This window comes from Xyrauchen texanus, chromosome 27 (genome assembly GCF_025860055.1).
Source record: "Xyrauchen texanus isolate HMW12.3.18 chromosome 27, RBS_HiC_50CHRs, whole genome shotgun sequence".
NCBI lineage: Eukaryota > Metazoa > Chordata > Actinopteri > Cypriniformes > Catostomidae > Xyrauchen > Xyrauchen texanus.
Window position 1 is genome coordinate 1,245,336 of NC_068302.1, and position 15,072 is coordinate 1,260,407.

The window sequence follows — 15,072 nt, forward strand, 5'->3', positions numbered from 1 at the left end:
TAAAATAATGGATAATTCTACTTGACATGTTGCGTTTGTGCTTAGATTACATTTTAATCGAATCTGGGAGAAACTTTCTATGGCCAACTTTCTTTGGCCATGTCCACACTAGTACATTTTTGTTTGAACATACATCTTTTTCTCTACGTTTTGCCCTTTCATCCCACAGCAAAAACTGAGCTTTAAAAAATGCTTTTACAAGTGGATTCATTTGAAAATGTCGTCTTTGTGTTGTAGCGTGGACAGGGAAGATGGAGACATCTGAAAATATGACGTATTTGTTTTCAAGTGGCGCAGCCATGTAATTCATTTAACCCCAAAAAAATCAAGATGGCGGCCCACATTGAATGCCGTTATTGTGCCTGTTATTCACTTTGAGAACCTAAATAACGATAAATGTTACTTTGTACAACCTTCACAATGCATTCTTTCATAGATGACACAAAGTTTACTCGGAATTGGTGATAAAACACAAGGAAAATTACATTTCAGCCTGTAAATGGAATGGTGATTTTTTGCATGCGCATTGAGGGGATTTAAGAGTTTTTATTACAAATTAGTGTGGACGAGCAACTTTTGGAAAACTCTTGAAAAGAGTTGGATGGAGAGCATATTGAAAACGAAAAGGCAGTTTTCAAATGTGTCAAGATTAATGTGGATGTAGTCTTTGTCTTTTCTGACTTTGTTGTACTTTATCATTATGCAGTAATACACTGACAGAATGATTGATGTATGTCGTCATGAAACAGAGTCCCTCCCCTCCAAATCCACACATGTGATCACAGGAGACACATTTAAGTGACCAGGTGTAAACAGCCATGTGTCTCACCTGACCACATGTGAACGGATCACCCAAAACACATCTTAATACTGTGTCTAAGAAATAAATAATAAGAATTTCTGAGCCATAAACCAAATCAAACAGCAAGAGATTAACCACAGCATTATATTTGATTCAAAGTAAAAACGTATGTAAAAAAAAAAACGAAAACATATTTGTTGCCCTTTTCTGACTGGTGGATCTCTCTTCAGGATTATGGGTAGTGTAGTTCTTAATTGGGTATTTAGCTATTAAACATGATTTGATTAATAATGTTGAAATCACTCTGGCTCAAAAACCTCAGAGCTCATGGAAATACACATCCATTGTATTTCTCAATGGGGGAAATTAATGGGATTTTTTCCTCCGGAACGCTACTGTTGAAGGGCTCTATATCGGTCTATCACTACTAATTAAACCATATCCAGTGAATAGGATATACTGCATATTATATATAATATACTCTAGGGGACTACACTCTCGGTTTAGGATCTCCCATCTGTTTTATTTGTTCGCTTAGTCTGTCCTTCCTTCCTGATTTTCCTCATTCATTTTCCCCCTCTCCCGCTGTCATTAGTTACCATGGAGATGTCTCTGTGGCATTATTGTTGGGAGGCATTATTGTTCACTTCCATGAAAAGACTGAGGAGGGGGGATTTGGGGACAGATAGAGGGGGAGGAGAGAGGAGGACTGGAGGAGGGGGCTGTAGTGTCAGTGGACGAGAGCCGGTGCGAGAGATCATGTTCCTAGGTTTCCCTCAGACTTATAAGATGTTTTTTTATTTTATTGTGTGAAGTGGGCTGTGAGTGTATCAACACGTATGTTTTTACCGCTCGTGGGAAGAGGAAACCGCACATATGGCACAGAGGGCTAAGCTGGTGAGATTTATTTATTTGATGAGGCTAGTGCATTTATGATGGGATTTATGGTTGATGTAAGTGTGTAAATGTTTATTTGTTTGCAATAGGCTTTACTAGTATGTTAAAAATATGAAGCTTTTGCATTACACACATTGGTAGAGCCTCATGAATATGTTCTAGTACTAGTATTCAAGCCTGTTGAAATATACATACTCATCATTCATGTTTTATTGAGAGATTTGTGCTGGGCTGGTTTTAGTCTGGAGTATAATGATTTAGCTTTATATTTATGTAAATGCTCATTCTGTCTTGAACTAATAAGATAATAATGTCTGCTTTCATACGGCAAGGGGTTTGTTCAAATCCAAAACCCTAAATATTAAATGTCCTATTTGAGCTACAGACATGAATGATACCTCAAATCATGCAGCTTGTTTTGGGGAACGGTGTTCTTCTTTGCTTTCACTTTTCTAAGTAATCAGACTGGCCAACAATTGAACGGGTAAACAAAATCTCATAGACTTCCATTAAAGGAGGGAGCCGAGTCAAATATAGAGACCAGAATATGAGAGAGACATGGGTGTGGGCTATTTTGATAATGATAAACATGGTTTTAAGTCATTTTGATATTTTTATCTGGGGCTTGAAGTCAAAAATATCATGTGGTGTAACTGTCCGGAGAAAGTAAAATAAATAAATGTATTAATACATTATTATTATTCATTAATAGATTTAATAGACATTTTTGAAAAAGAAATGTTGGCATTAGAAGTAAAAAGAAGTTGTAAACCGCTGAGCAACGGTGTACTGTATGCAAACGTTCCGGAGGTGTTTAGAAGCACATTTATGACGACGCTCAGTAAAACTTAAAATAATGTGATATTAAAATGTGTTATGTGTCAGTAAAATACTTATTTTGACAACTCTATGATAATTTCAAGTAATATATATGCAGTAGACTATTTGTAATTTGTCTAGTTTACATTCTGCATTCGGGCCATAATATGCACCGATTCCACTCTGTTATTGTCATTTATGATGACCACCAAATGAACGCAAAACCACCTTAGTTTTGGCTAGAGTTTGTTTTAAATGATGTCATATCTGTTCATTCTTTGATTTGGTATGAAGTATATCGAGGCCTTTAGACCCTCTTGACCGTGTGTGAATTAAAAAACAAAACACAAAGAACAGATATTTTGACATTTTTATAAAAAGGCACATTGTGTTCGGGTCATTTGGTGTAACCATGAGAAAACGTCTTGATATTGTGTCGCAAATCACCTCGAGTAATGTTTTTGAATGATTCAGTTGCGTACACATTCATCAAAGTGCAAGAACAATATTGTAATACATTTTGCGAAATGGTTAAACCAAATGCCATTTTTAAATAGAAAATGCTATAAATGTATTTCTGTGAACATGAAACATTTTTTAGTTTTAAACTAGATTTTTTTTAACAGATTTCGCTTTTCTTATCAACTCGGTCATCCTTATTTGTCAATGAGAATAAAGGCCACAGTTGGAAAGAAGTTGTCTTCATCTGTCACGGTTTGCCATCATTTGATGATTAGGCTTGAATATCCTTAAAGAGACATTTCATAAGCAGAAAAAGTGGTATTTTATATCTACTCACAAGGAAGACAACATTAAAGTTCAATTCGCTCAGGAAAGGTTTGGAGAAGATGCCATCGTTTAGCCATGGTGCTGTTTGACCTGTATGATGCATCTTGACCTCTGACCTCACATCATCAAACAGTACACACAAGACCAGGATCAGTAGAATCAGATGTATATTTAGTGTTTTTGTTTTATTGGCCTTCTGTCATCATGTTGTTGTACATTTACATTTACATTTATGCATTTGGCAGACGCTTTTATCCAAAGCGACTTACAGTGCACTTATTACAGGGACAATCCTCCTGGAGCAACCTGGAGTTAAGTGCCTTGCTCAAGGACACAATGGTGGTGGCTGTGGGACTTGAACCAGTGAGCTTCTGATTAACAGCCCTGTGCTTTAGCCACTACGCCACCGCCACTTCTCATTGTTGTACAAATGAGAATTTTTGAAGAATCTTCAAGCAGCTCTTTTTCATAAAACAACAGTTCATAGTGACCACACCTGTCAAGCTACAAAAAGGGCAAAAATGTTTTTCAGTGTATAACGACTTACATTTCGGTCTGTTCCTTACACAACGCTATCGCATGACAAGCTGTATGATGTGGTCACAATGAACTGTAAGTAAATGATGGGTGAACTATTCCTTCCTTTAAAGGGAAAACATTGATTTATTTTAAGATTGCTATAATTTTTATATCTTTGTTAGGGCAGTTCATTGTTGAGAGAGCAAGATTGATGGTTATCATGGATTCTGACCGCTGAACATCCAGCCGTAGACCTGTTGTCATAGTAACACTTGTGCCCATCCTGGCATAGTGTGCATTCAGAGTAACTCTGATTTTACATTTCATGGACACCATAACTGTATGACTTTCATGATTTTTGGTTCCGTTTACAGTTACTGAACGCACAATTTTCTGTCGATGAGGACAGAACACATACTAAAATAGGCTGATGTTTTCCTGCTGCGCTGAATTTACAGTGTGAAGTGTAGGCAGCATTTCTTGTGTAGTCAAATAGAGATAGTGTGGTATTTTGGCAAAGATACAGCAGGATGGATGTGGACCCCTGAATGTGATGAACTCTGGGATATATGGTATTCACAAGTAGGTATAGCTGCAGGACAGAGACCTCCAAATGTGGTGGAATCTCCAAAAGAGGGCGGGGTTACTCCAAAATTGAGTTGTGCCAACTCCAAAAGGGGGTGTCACTTCCACTCACAGTTAAGGTTAGGGCAGAGCCATATAGAGAGAGTTGCGACAACGGAAGTTCTAAATGCTTGATTGTCACGTGATTCACGTGGACTTCAGATAGTTCCAGGAAGTGCTTTGGCGGGCATTTCAAACTGTTAGAGTAGAGTGACAGAACTGCGATTTCTGGTAATTAGTAGTCAATAAATACATTTATTTTATATACAGTGGGTACGGAAAGTATTCAGACCCCCTTAAATTTTTCATTCTTTGTTATATTGCAGCCATTTGCTAAAATCATTTAAGTTCATTTTTTTCCTCATTATTGCACACACAGCACCCCGTATTGACAGAAAAACACAGAATTGTTGACATTTTTGCACATTTATTAAAAAAGAAAAACTGAAATAGCACATGGTCCTAAGTATTCAGACCCTTTGTTCAGTATTTAGTAGAAGCACCCTTTTGATCTAATACAGCCAAAAAAATGGGAAAGATGCAACAAGTTTTTCACATCTGGATTTGGGTATCCTCTGCCATTCCTCCTTGCAGATCCTCTCCAGTTCTGTCAGGTTGGATGGTAAACGTTGGTGGACAGCCATTTTCAGGTCTCTCCAGAGATGCTCAATTGGGTTTAAGTCAGGGCTCTGGCTGGGCCATTCAAGAACAGTCACAGAGTTGTTGTGAAGCCACTCCTTCGTTATGTTAGTGGTGTGCTTAGGGTCATTGTCTTGTTGGAAGGTGAACCTTCGGCCCAGTCTGAGGTCCAGAGCACTATGGAGAAGGTTTTCGTCCAGGATATCCCTGTACTTGGCCGCATTCATCTTTCCCTAGATTGCAACCAGTCGTCCTGTCCCTGCAGCTGACCAACACCCCCACAGCATGATGCTGCCACCACCATGCTTCACTGTTGAGACTGTATTGGACAGGTGATGAGCAGTGCCTGGTTTTCTCCACACATACCGCTTAGAATTAAGGCCAAAAAGTTCTATCTTGGTCTCATCAGACCAGAGAATCCTATTTATCACCATCTTGGAGTCCTTCAGGTGTTTTTTAGCAAACTCCATGCGGGCTTTCATGTGTCTTGCACTGAGGAGAGGCTTCCGTCGGGCCACTCTGCCATAAAGCCCCGACTGGTGGATGGCTGCAGTGATGGTTGACTTACTACAACTTTCTCCCATCTCCCGACTGTATCTCTGGAGCTCAGCCACAGTGATCTTTGGGTTCTTCTTTACCTCTCTCACCAAGGCTCTTCTCCCCCGATAGCTCAGTTTGGCCGGACGGCCAGCTCTAGGAAGGGTTCTGGTCAGTCCCAAACGTCTTCCATTTAAGGATTATGGAGGCCACTGTGCTCTTATGAACCTTAAGGGCAGCAGACATTTTTTGTAACCTTGGCCAGATCTTTGCCTTGCCACAATTCTGTCTCTGAGCTCTTCAGGCAGTTCCTTTGACCTCATGATTCTCATTTGCTCTGACATGCACTGTGAGCTGTAAGGTCTTATATAGACAGGTGTGTGGCTTTCCTAATCAAGTCCAATCAGTATAATCAAACACAGCTGGACTCAATTGAAGGTGTAGAACCATCTCAAGGATGATCAGAAGAAATGGACAGCACCTGAGTTAAATATATGAGTGTCACAGCAAAGGGTCTGAATACTTAGGACCATGTGATATTTCAGTTTTTCTTTTTTAATAAATGTGCAAAAATGTCAACAATTCTGTGTTTTTCTGTCAATACGGGGTGCTGTGTGTACAATAATGAGGAAAAAAATGAACTTAAATGATTTTAGCAAATGGCTGCAATATAACAAAGAATGAAAAATTTAAGGGGGTCTGAATACTTTTCGTACCCACTGTATTTATGTAACACACCGACATATGTATGTAGCATGAGTATGTTGTTACAGCGATGTTGTTTTTTAAAGATCAAATCAGCTAATATTTGAGGATTAGTGTTCGCTTACCGTTATTGGCCTCAACTTATTTCAGGCTAGGGTTTCTGTTGCCTTTTTATGTTACCTCATGTTCATTGTTTTCACTAATCTCATATTTATGACTTTTCAGATAGTACAGAGACAGGCTGGTGACAGGTAATGTCCAGCTCGCACCGCACAATGGGTCAATGAACTATTAACTATTAGCAGCAGTTACGTTAATGTAAAATTTAGTGAAATGAAGCTTATTGTTTACAATTCTAGATATAGTAATATAATTATTTATGTATTATAAATATTATATATCTAATGTATAATTCTTACAATACTTATTCATATACACAATATATTCAGCTTTAAAACAACTTAAGCATACTCGTATATAAACTGCCGTTCAAAAGTAATGAGGCTGAAAATTCAGCTTGGCATCACAGGAGTAAATTACATTTTAAAATACATTAAAATAGAAAACAGTTATTTTAAATTGTAATAATATATTATTACAGCGTAATAAGTTATTTTATGACAGTAAAATCATGTTTTGTGTTAATACTTTTGAAACAGTGAGTATTTTAACATTTATGGATTGGCCCCATTCACTTCCGTTGTAAGTGTCTCACTGGAACACAGATCTTTACTTTTTTTTAAGAAAAGGAGGAACAAGTCGAAATACTTTTTTGTGGTAATCAACATTATGCCACAGTTGCTGTTGATTGAGTTTAACTTGTGTTGAACCCAGAATATTCCTTTAAAGGAATTGTTACGGACCTGGAATTGGATTTCCTTCCCTGCTTATTTACCTCTTGTCACTCAAGAATTCAATATTTGGTGTCAGAAGTTTTTTTAAATGTCAGGGTATTGTGTAATTTCATGACTTATTATTACTAAAATAAGATCAGAGTTATAGAATGCCAATAGATTTCAACTGTATTTCTATCCACATTGTTCATTTAAAAACATCTGATCGTGATGAATGAGGCACGCCGTAGGAACATTTCCACATTTGACTTTGAAATTGCTCATAAATTGGAATGCAATTTTGAAAAGATCATTTTAAAATTGCCCGTGTGTGTATTTGTGTGTGTGTGTTCTCCCTGGGCGTTGTGTATTAAGGGCCCAATGGACTACTGGTGTGTTTATCAGAGGTGTGGCCAGGACATACCACCAAGCACACAGTGACGACAGCAGGTTTTACAGATAGGAGGTTCTGGTACTATATCTCTCATCATCTCACTGCTGACCCATTTCCCATTCTACACATCTAGTGTGTGTGTGTGTGTGTGTGTGTGTGTGTGTGTGTGTGCAGTGAGATGACTTTGGTGGATTGGTGCTCCATGCCCCATATTGAGAGACACGTGCACTTCATTTTCACAGTCTAATTTCTTTATAGTTCTCATGTGCATATTGACCACCAGTATCATTGCACTTCAGGATCGCTTACTGTCGTTCAAATCTAGCCCAAATAAGGAGTAACATATGTTTAAATGTGCAGAGTGTGATTTTCAGTAATATTGTGAATAAAATATAAGTATTACCTGACAAATATCACTGAAATTTGTCTTGAATCAGCACTAGACTCTTGTTTTTAGCCAATCAGAAATGTTTTGTGCTTGTCAATCATTGTGTGGACATTGGTTTTTGCTGACATCTGATTAGCTGACATGTCTTTGGAGGGCATGGTTTGGAGAGAGTGGTTGGCATCAGTAAAGTAAAAAAGTTGAAGTTGGCAAAACGGCTGAAATGGTTTACAGCACCTTAAAATATGTATTCATATGTTTAATATGTGTTTTTTATGTATACGAATAACTTGTGACTAATTTATCAAATAACCATGTTCAATATGATTAGTTTAATCTTTTCTTTTTTTGTTTTGTTGGACTGTCAGTAAATTAAGCTGCTGTCAGCTGATCCTCATGATACAGACACACACACACATTTGAGGCAGATGAAGGTCAGATGAGTGCTTGTCAGAGATTGTGTGTGTGTTTGTTTATGTGTGTGTGTGTGTGTGAGAGTGTGTGTGTGTGTGTGTTTAAAGTCCTATTCGGACAGGATTAGTTTTCTGGAAATATGTCTGTAAAGTATTTATTACTGCGGATGTCTGTAATGTTTACTTACAATTCGCATGGGATTATCAATGTCTGTAGAAATTGCATCATTTACACATTGTTGTCAGGTCTAAACTGATTACTTTCGCAGCAATTATATTAAATGTTAGCATTATGGGTAATTTATACAGTATATTGGGAGATGCATATGCTAGGCTAGGCTAGCTACTACAGAAAAATATCTCACCTAAATTTGCACACAGCCTTTAATCCTCCGATATATGGTTTGCATTTTCATATTCCATCTTTGGGCTCTGGGTCTCCACACGAAATTACCACACTTCGGGTACAAGTTAACAAAAACAGCATCCAGCAGCAACTCTGGCCCTAGGTTCGCTGTCCATATCTGCATATCACGGCGCTTTTTGTGGTCCGTTCTGCATAACGCGGCGCCTCATTTTAGCTTAGCGCAGCCCATTTGGCACATTTCTCCCGAAGGCCAGCCCGCCCCTGATCGGCCCCAAAGTGCGCCAGCCCACCGGTATGACAGATTACCAGTCCAGCTCTGGTAGTAATTATCATTTATTAAATTCCTTGATTGATAATGCAATGAATATTCATGTTTAAAGGAAAATTGTAGATTCAATACAAGTTAAGCTCATTCGGTGCCATTTGTGACATAATGTTAATTACCACTGAAAATTATTTACAGTGAGTCACTTACAATGGAAGTGAATGGGGCCAATTTTTTTTTAAAGGGATGTAAATGCAGAAATGTGAAGCTTATAATTTTATAAAAGTATTTTTAAAAGAAAAGAAGAATTCATGGTCGAAGTTTAGTGACACCATGTGAGGTTTGGACGTGTGAATGGCAAACTCTGTACACTTTGCTAGTTGTAACACTATTAATGTCATAAACTGGTGAGATTCGATACACTCTGTTCCATAACTGTTCTAAGAGGACAATATGTCAAAGAAATAAAAATCATCGATTTCAAAAATCCTCAAAAGAGTTTATTTGGGTGGAGAAATTAGGGAAATTCGGTGAGAAATGTTGAACACATGGGCAATGCTGATGAAGGTCGTTGCTGACTTGGAGGATCTTGCTGTAATAAGTCAATTGATCACTGCCATGGAGATAAAATTCCCTGAGGTGGTTACAAGAGTGGGGGATGTCGAGAAACAGATCGATTATCTGGAATCATCAGAGAGGGAATAATCTGCTAATCCGCTAGTGACCAAGTTGGATTTGGAGCGTGACTTGGAGAACCATAGCCGGCAGAAAAATGTCCATATTGTTGGAATTCCTGAGGTTGAAGAGGGTCAGGATATGATAAAATTCCCGGGTGGGGTCTTTTCGAGTCTGCTTGACATAACAGGCCATAAACTGGAAATCAAGCGAGTTCACAGGGTTCCAGCTTGGAGATCACCTGAGGGGAGACAGGCCCCGATCCATTCTGGCCAAATTTCTGATATAATCCGATAAAGATCTTGTGTTACGCGAGGCGAGGAGTAAAGGAAGGCTTTCTTGGAAGAACCACAGCATTTTCTTGTTCCCAGACTGCAAATTTGATGAGAGAAACGGTTCAAGGAATGCAAGAAACTCTTACATCAAGAAGGTCGCTTTTGCACTGATGTTCCCTGGCCAAATTGAGAATAGATGCTAAGGATGGCCGCAAAATATTCACATGTCCCTAGCATGCGATGTCCTTCAAAAAGTCAATGTGGTTCTCACGTTGCAGCCGAGTGGACAGAATCACTGAAAATTCACTTGACTGTCTGAGGAAATTGAGCGCCTTCTTTGACTCTTTTTGTGCTGGTTCTGCCTTGCAGAGTTTGTTTTGTGAAGTAACACTCCTTCGGGACAGCTTTGTGGATGAATCTGCATGCTCTTTGTGCTTATGCCTCCTATTGGCTGGAGTTTGTTTTGTGGAGTCATTTGTTGCACTCATATAGCAGTCGAATGAGCAGGCTCACTGAACATTCGTCTGACTGTCCAAGGAAACTGAATGGCATTATTTTTTTTTGTGCTGGCAATTATGTGGATGTCCATAAGACTTATTCTAGAATATACATATATATCTAAGTCCCTAATTTCATATGTTGTTGATTGCTCAATTGGAAACATCTTAGTCTCAGATCACGCCCTGGTGAGTTTAGAGGTGCTACCACATACGGAGAAAAAGAAATCATATAGCTGGTGCTTTAATGTATCCCTTTTGCAAAATCCTGAATTCCCAAAAAATTTTAAAGACTGAAATCAGTGTTTATTTGGAGACAAACTGGTCCTCAATATCTTCTGTGGGCATGGCTTGTGAAGCACTTAAGGCAGTTTTTAGGGGTCGGATCATACAGTACGCTTCATTCACCAAAAAATCCAAAGCACGAGAACTCATGTAGTTGGAAGGGAATATTAAAAGTGCAGAGGCCGAATGTTGTCTGATGGCCTCAGAGAATTGACCCGATTGAAATACAGATATAATACTATTTTGTGGCAGAAGGTGGAGTTTTGGCTATTCAGGGAAAGACAGTCATACTTTGAGTCGGGGGACAAGGCATGACATCTTCTGGCTAGATATGTAAAACAGAGAGAGCCTTTTTCTACCATTCCCTCAGTGAAATCTGCTGGTGGTGAAATATTAACACCAGACATTGATATTAATAATGCTTTTAAAGAATGATGTCTTGATCTCTATAGTTCCTCGTCTTCATCTGAAGATATTAGAAACATTGTTGAACCATTAAAACTTCCGAAACTGACGGCTGAGAAAAACGTCTTGATTCTGAGATAAACTTGGAGGACCTTGGCGAGGTATTTCAGGCCTTATCTACAGGCAATGCTGGGACAGATGGATTTGCCACTGAGTTTTTTTTAGATCTTATGCTACAGAACTGGCTCCACTATAGCTAGAAGTTTATACAGAATCATTAAAGAATGGAAAGCTTCCGCCAACCATGACGCAAGCCTGGATCAGTCTGATTCTTAAAAAGGACAAAGATCCAAGTGAGTGTAAGTGTTACCTTCCAATTTCCATGATCCAGCTAGATGTCAAAATATTGTCAAAATATTTGCCTACCTGATTAAGTTATGACATCTCTTATACATATAGATCAGGTGGGGTTTATTCTGGGTGGTAGGTCTTCTGATAACATTAGGCATTTCATTAATATCATGTGGTCAGTGGCGAATGATCAGACTCCAGTCTTGACACCTAAAAGGCGTTTGATATGGTAGAATGGGATTATCTTATTAACATTTTGGAAATTTATGGGTTTGGGAATACATTTATTGGTTGGATTCACTTTATAGACACCCTGTGGCGACGGTACAAATAAATTGATTAATTTCAGATTATTTTACTCTGGATAGGGGCACCTGGCAGGGTTGCCCTCTTTCCCCATTATTGTTCTGCCTTGCCCTGGAACCATTTGCAGCCACGATAAGAAAGGAGGATGATTTTCCAGGGGTGATGGCATGAGGTGTGGCGCAAAACTTTGCTTTACAGCTAATTATATTTTATTATTTGTCTCCGACCCTACTAGATCTATGCCTTGCCTCCACAGAGCTTTAACTTCTGTCAAGAGATAATGAGAGAAAGATTTAAATTTGGTATTGGAGGAGGGTGTGTGGGCTAGGATTCTTAAAAACATTAAGTCTGCATCTAGAGATGTAAGGGTGCGTCTTGTGCAATTCAAGGTTTTACATCGATTCTATTGGACCCCCTCTAGATTATATAGGCAAAGTCACACCCACCTGCTGGCGATGCCAATCAGAAGATGGAGACACAACCCATGTTTTTAGATGGTGTGTTAAGATCCAAGAATTTTGGTTGAAGGTTCAGAATTTTATTTGTGATGTATTGGGCACTCAAATTTAATTTTGCCCCGGACTATGCGATGGGATGGTCATCAATTTAGGGGATAAACACATAAATAATTGGGTCCTAACCAGTGTTATGATCGGCAGGCAAATTGTTTTAAGGGGATGGATGTCCATTTAAAGTCAACATGAAATGGCGCACACGCTTTACTTAATGTAAAATCCTTAATGAGACATTTTTTTCAAGTGAAACTGGATATTCAACAAGAAATATTTAATGTATGGGTTGGACCTGATTTTATCCATGGAGAATTGATTGGATGGTGAAAGTGCTCTCTATATGAGGGGTGGTTAAAAAAGAAGAGGGTTTGGTGACGTCAGCTGAAAAGAAAAGTCTTTCAAATGTTATTAAAGTAATCACATTTTGATGAAAGATTATCAGGAATGTGTGTTAAGAAAGTAAATAGATTTAGATTTGATTTTATGCCGACTTTAAGTGATGCACACACACACACACACACACACACACACACACACACACACACACACACACACACACACACACACACACACATACTCACACTGTGTGTGAACAGGTTTGGCAGGTGCCGTTCTCTACTGCTAAAAACAGCAGGTGCAGTTCTCACCTGTGACAGGTGTGTGTGTGTGTGTGTGTGTGTTTTACATAATCATCAGTCAGCAGGGAGGAGGTTGAAAGACACAAGCACACTTTGAGTCAGACCTGACGTGAGAAGCATGTGAACAGGATTACAAACAAACGCATAAAGTAAGGTTAGTGCTCCACAGTCACATCTACATATTTGTGTTTTTCTGCAGTTCATTTGTTCAACTCTTTCTTCTGTAAATGTTTGCTAACCCAGAGGAAATTCTTTTTTTCTATTTCTTTTTTTTTCCAACTCCGTGGTTGCTCTTTCAAAGCTCACAAGACTTATTGGTGGTCTTATGTTTCATTTAAGTATCCACATTGTCTCAGATGTTTCTCCTAAAATACTTGGGATCAAATCGAATCAACCGTTGTCATACATTAAGAGAGTTTGTGGATAGCATACCTCAAATCATTTGATCTTGGAAGAATACGATAAGAAATGTTAACAGTCATATTGAGATCTCTGACTTTTGATAGCAAATTAGTGTGAGACATTGATGAGATCTCTTCTGAAACTCTAGAGACAGACAAGATTACTGAGGTGTTTCTCATGAGAAAAATCTACCATTTGCTGCCCATTTAAACTCATTATTATCTAGAGAAATGATGGAAATATTAAAGACATCTTCTTAGTGTTTTTTTCATTCCTATAAGAAGAGCACTTAAGTGGCAGATATTCAAACTTGCTGCCATATTGATTGTACAAAGACAATATTGGGTTACAGTTATAAAAACTAGGGCATTCATTTAGTGTGATTCATTTTATAAAAAAATTATGTCTCAAAAGAACCTAACATAAAAAATTATGCCTCTTGATCCGTACATAAATCCCATAATAAACGTATGTATTTTCCTACCAACGGAGCAATTCACACTTGTAGTACATGTAACTTTGCGTCAGCAGGGGGCAGTCAGCGCACCTCAACAAACCTCACAAGCGGCGCAGACACAGAACGAGTCACTCACACATGATGCATTCTTGACTGCTGGACATGTGGATTATATATATATATATATATATATAAATGTTTATGTATTATTTATATTAATTATCTGTAAATACTGATAAATGCAATTAATTGTGAGTACTTTCATTAGTTAATCATCATATCACATTATTTATTTGATTATAATCATTGATTTTATAATTATAATTATTCCATTCAATTGGCGGTCAATTGATATTTTATAAAGATGTAGTGTTCAGAATTAGATATAATCCTGAGATTTGTTTAATTTTTGAACTTTTTTGTACTGTGTCTACATTTGTCATCAAGACAAACGCTCTTGAAAATGTTTAATCATTTATGGCGATTCTGTGAGCTTTATGGTGAAGGCCGATCATCTTACAGTTGGAGTTAAAATGATCTCTGTATTGATTGTCCAATCGTTGGCTGCTGTCTCTCTGGTTGTGATAAAGGTCGAGTCCTTGCTGGATTTTTGCCTGTTACAGCAAAAGAGTGTGTAAATGTGTATAATGATGAGGCAATATGGTAATTAATCTCTCTCTCTCTCTCTCTCTCTCGTCTCTCTCTCTATATATATATATATATATATATATATATATATATATATATATATATATATATATATATATTATTTTTCCTAAAGCAATGTTCTGGGTTCAAAACAGGATAAGCTCTATGCATGATTACAACAGGAAATCATTTCAGCTCGTCCCTTTGTAGAAACAAACAAAAATCGCATTTACATTCATGCAGTTTTAAATGTAAGTAACAGGGCAATAAATGTTCAATTTAAATAAATAAAATAATTAGGGATGGCAAATGATAAAAAATTTGAATGAATTAATTACATCATATGCCGATTAATTCATCTGATTTATCACAATTTATCACATATATCAATATTTGCTGAGACAGACTAACCCAAATAAAAATAATTAAATATATAATTATGATTATATTTATATTTAATTATTAAATATCATTTTTCATTCATATATTACAAATTCTTTGCATTATTGTGGCAGACAAGCAAAGCGTTGATTAGACAATACAGAAAGTGTCTTTAGAAGTCAATATATTGTTCAGTTGCATATCATTAAACATAAGCCTTTCACTGGCCTACAGTCCAAATTAATCTATTTT

At 37.6% G+C, this 15,072-nt stretch overlaps 1 protein-coding gene across 3 annotated transcripts in view; it reads left to right on the forward strand.

The window, feature by feature from the left end:
- Positions 1 to 1,542: 1,542 nt before the first annotated feature.
- The window catches only part of LOC127620638 (FYVE, RhoGEF and PH domain-containing protein 3-like), a 64,070-nt gene continuing 50,540 nt past the window's right edge, over positions 1,543 to 15,072 (forward strand). The window contains exons 1-2 of one of the 3 annotated variants that reach the window (XM_052093837.1): positions 1,543 to 1,699; positions 12,991 to 13,086. The gene's annotated coding sequence lies outside the window, so the exon portion shown is untranslated. The remainder of the gene's footprint in view (positions 1,700 to 12,990; positions 13,087 to 15,072) is intronic. The other 2 variants (XM_052093838.1, XM_052093839.1) reach the window with 2 other exon arrangements.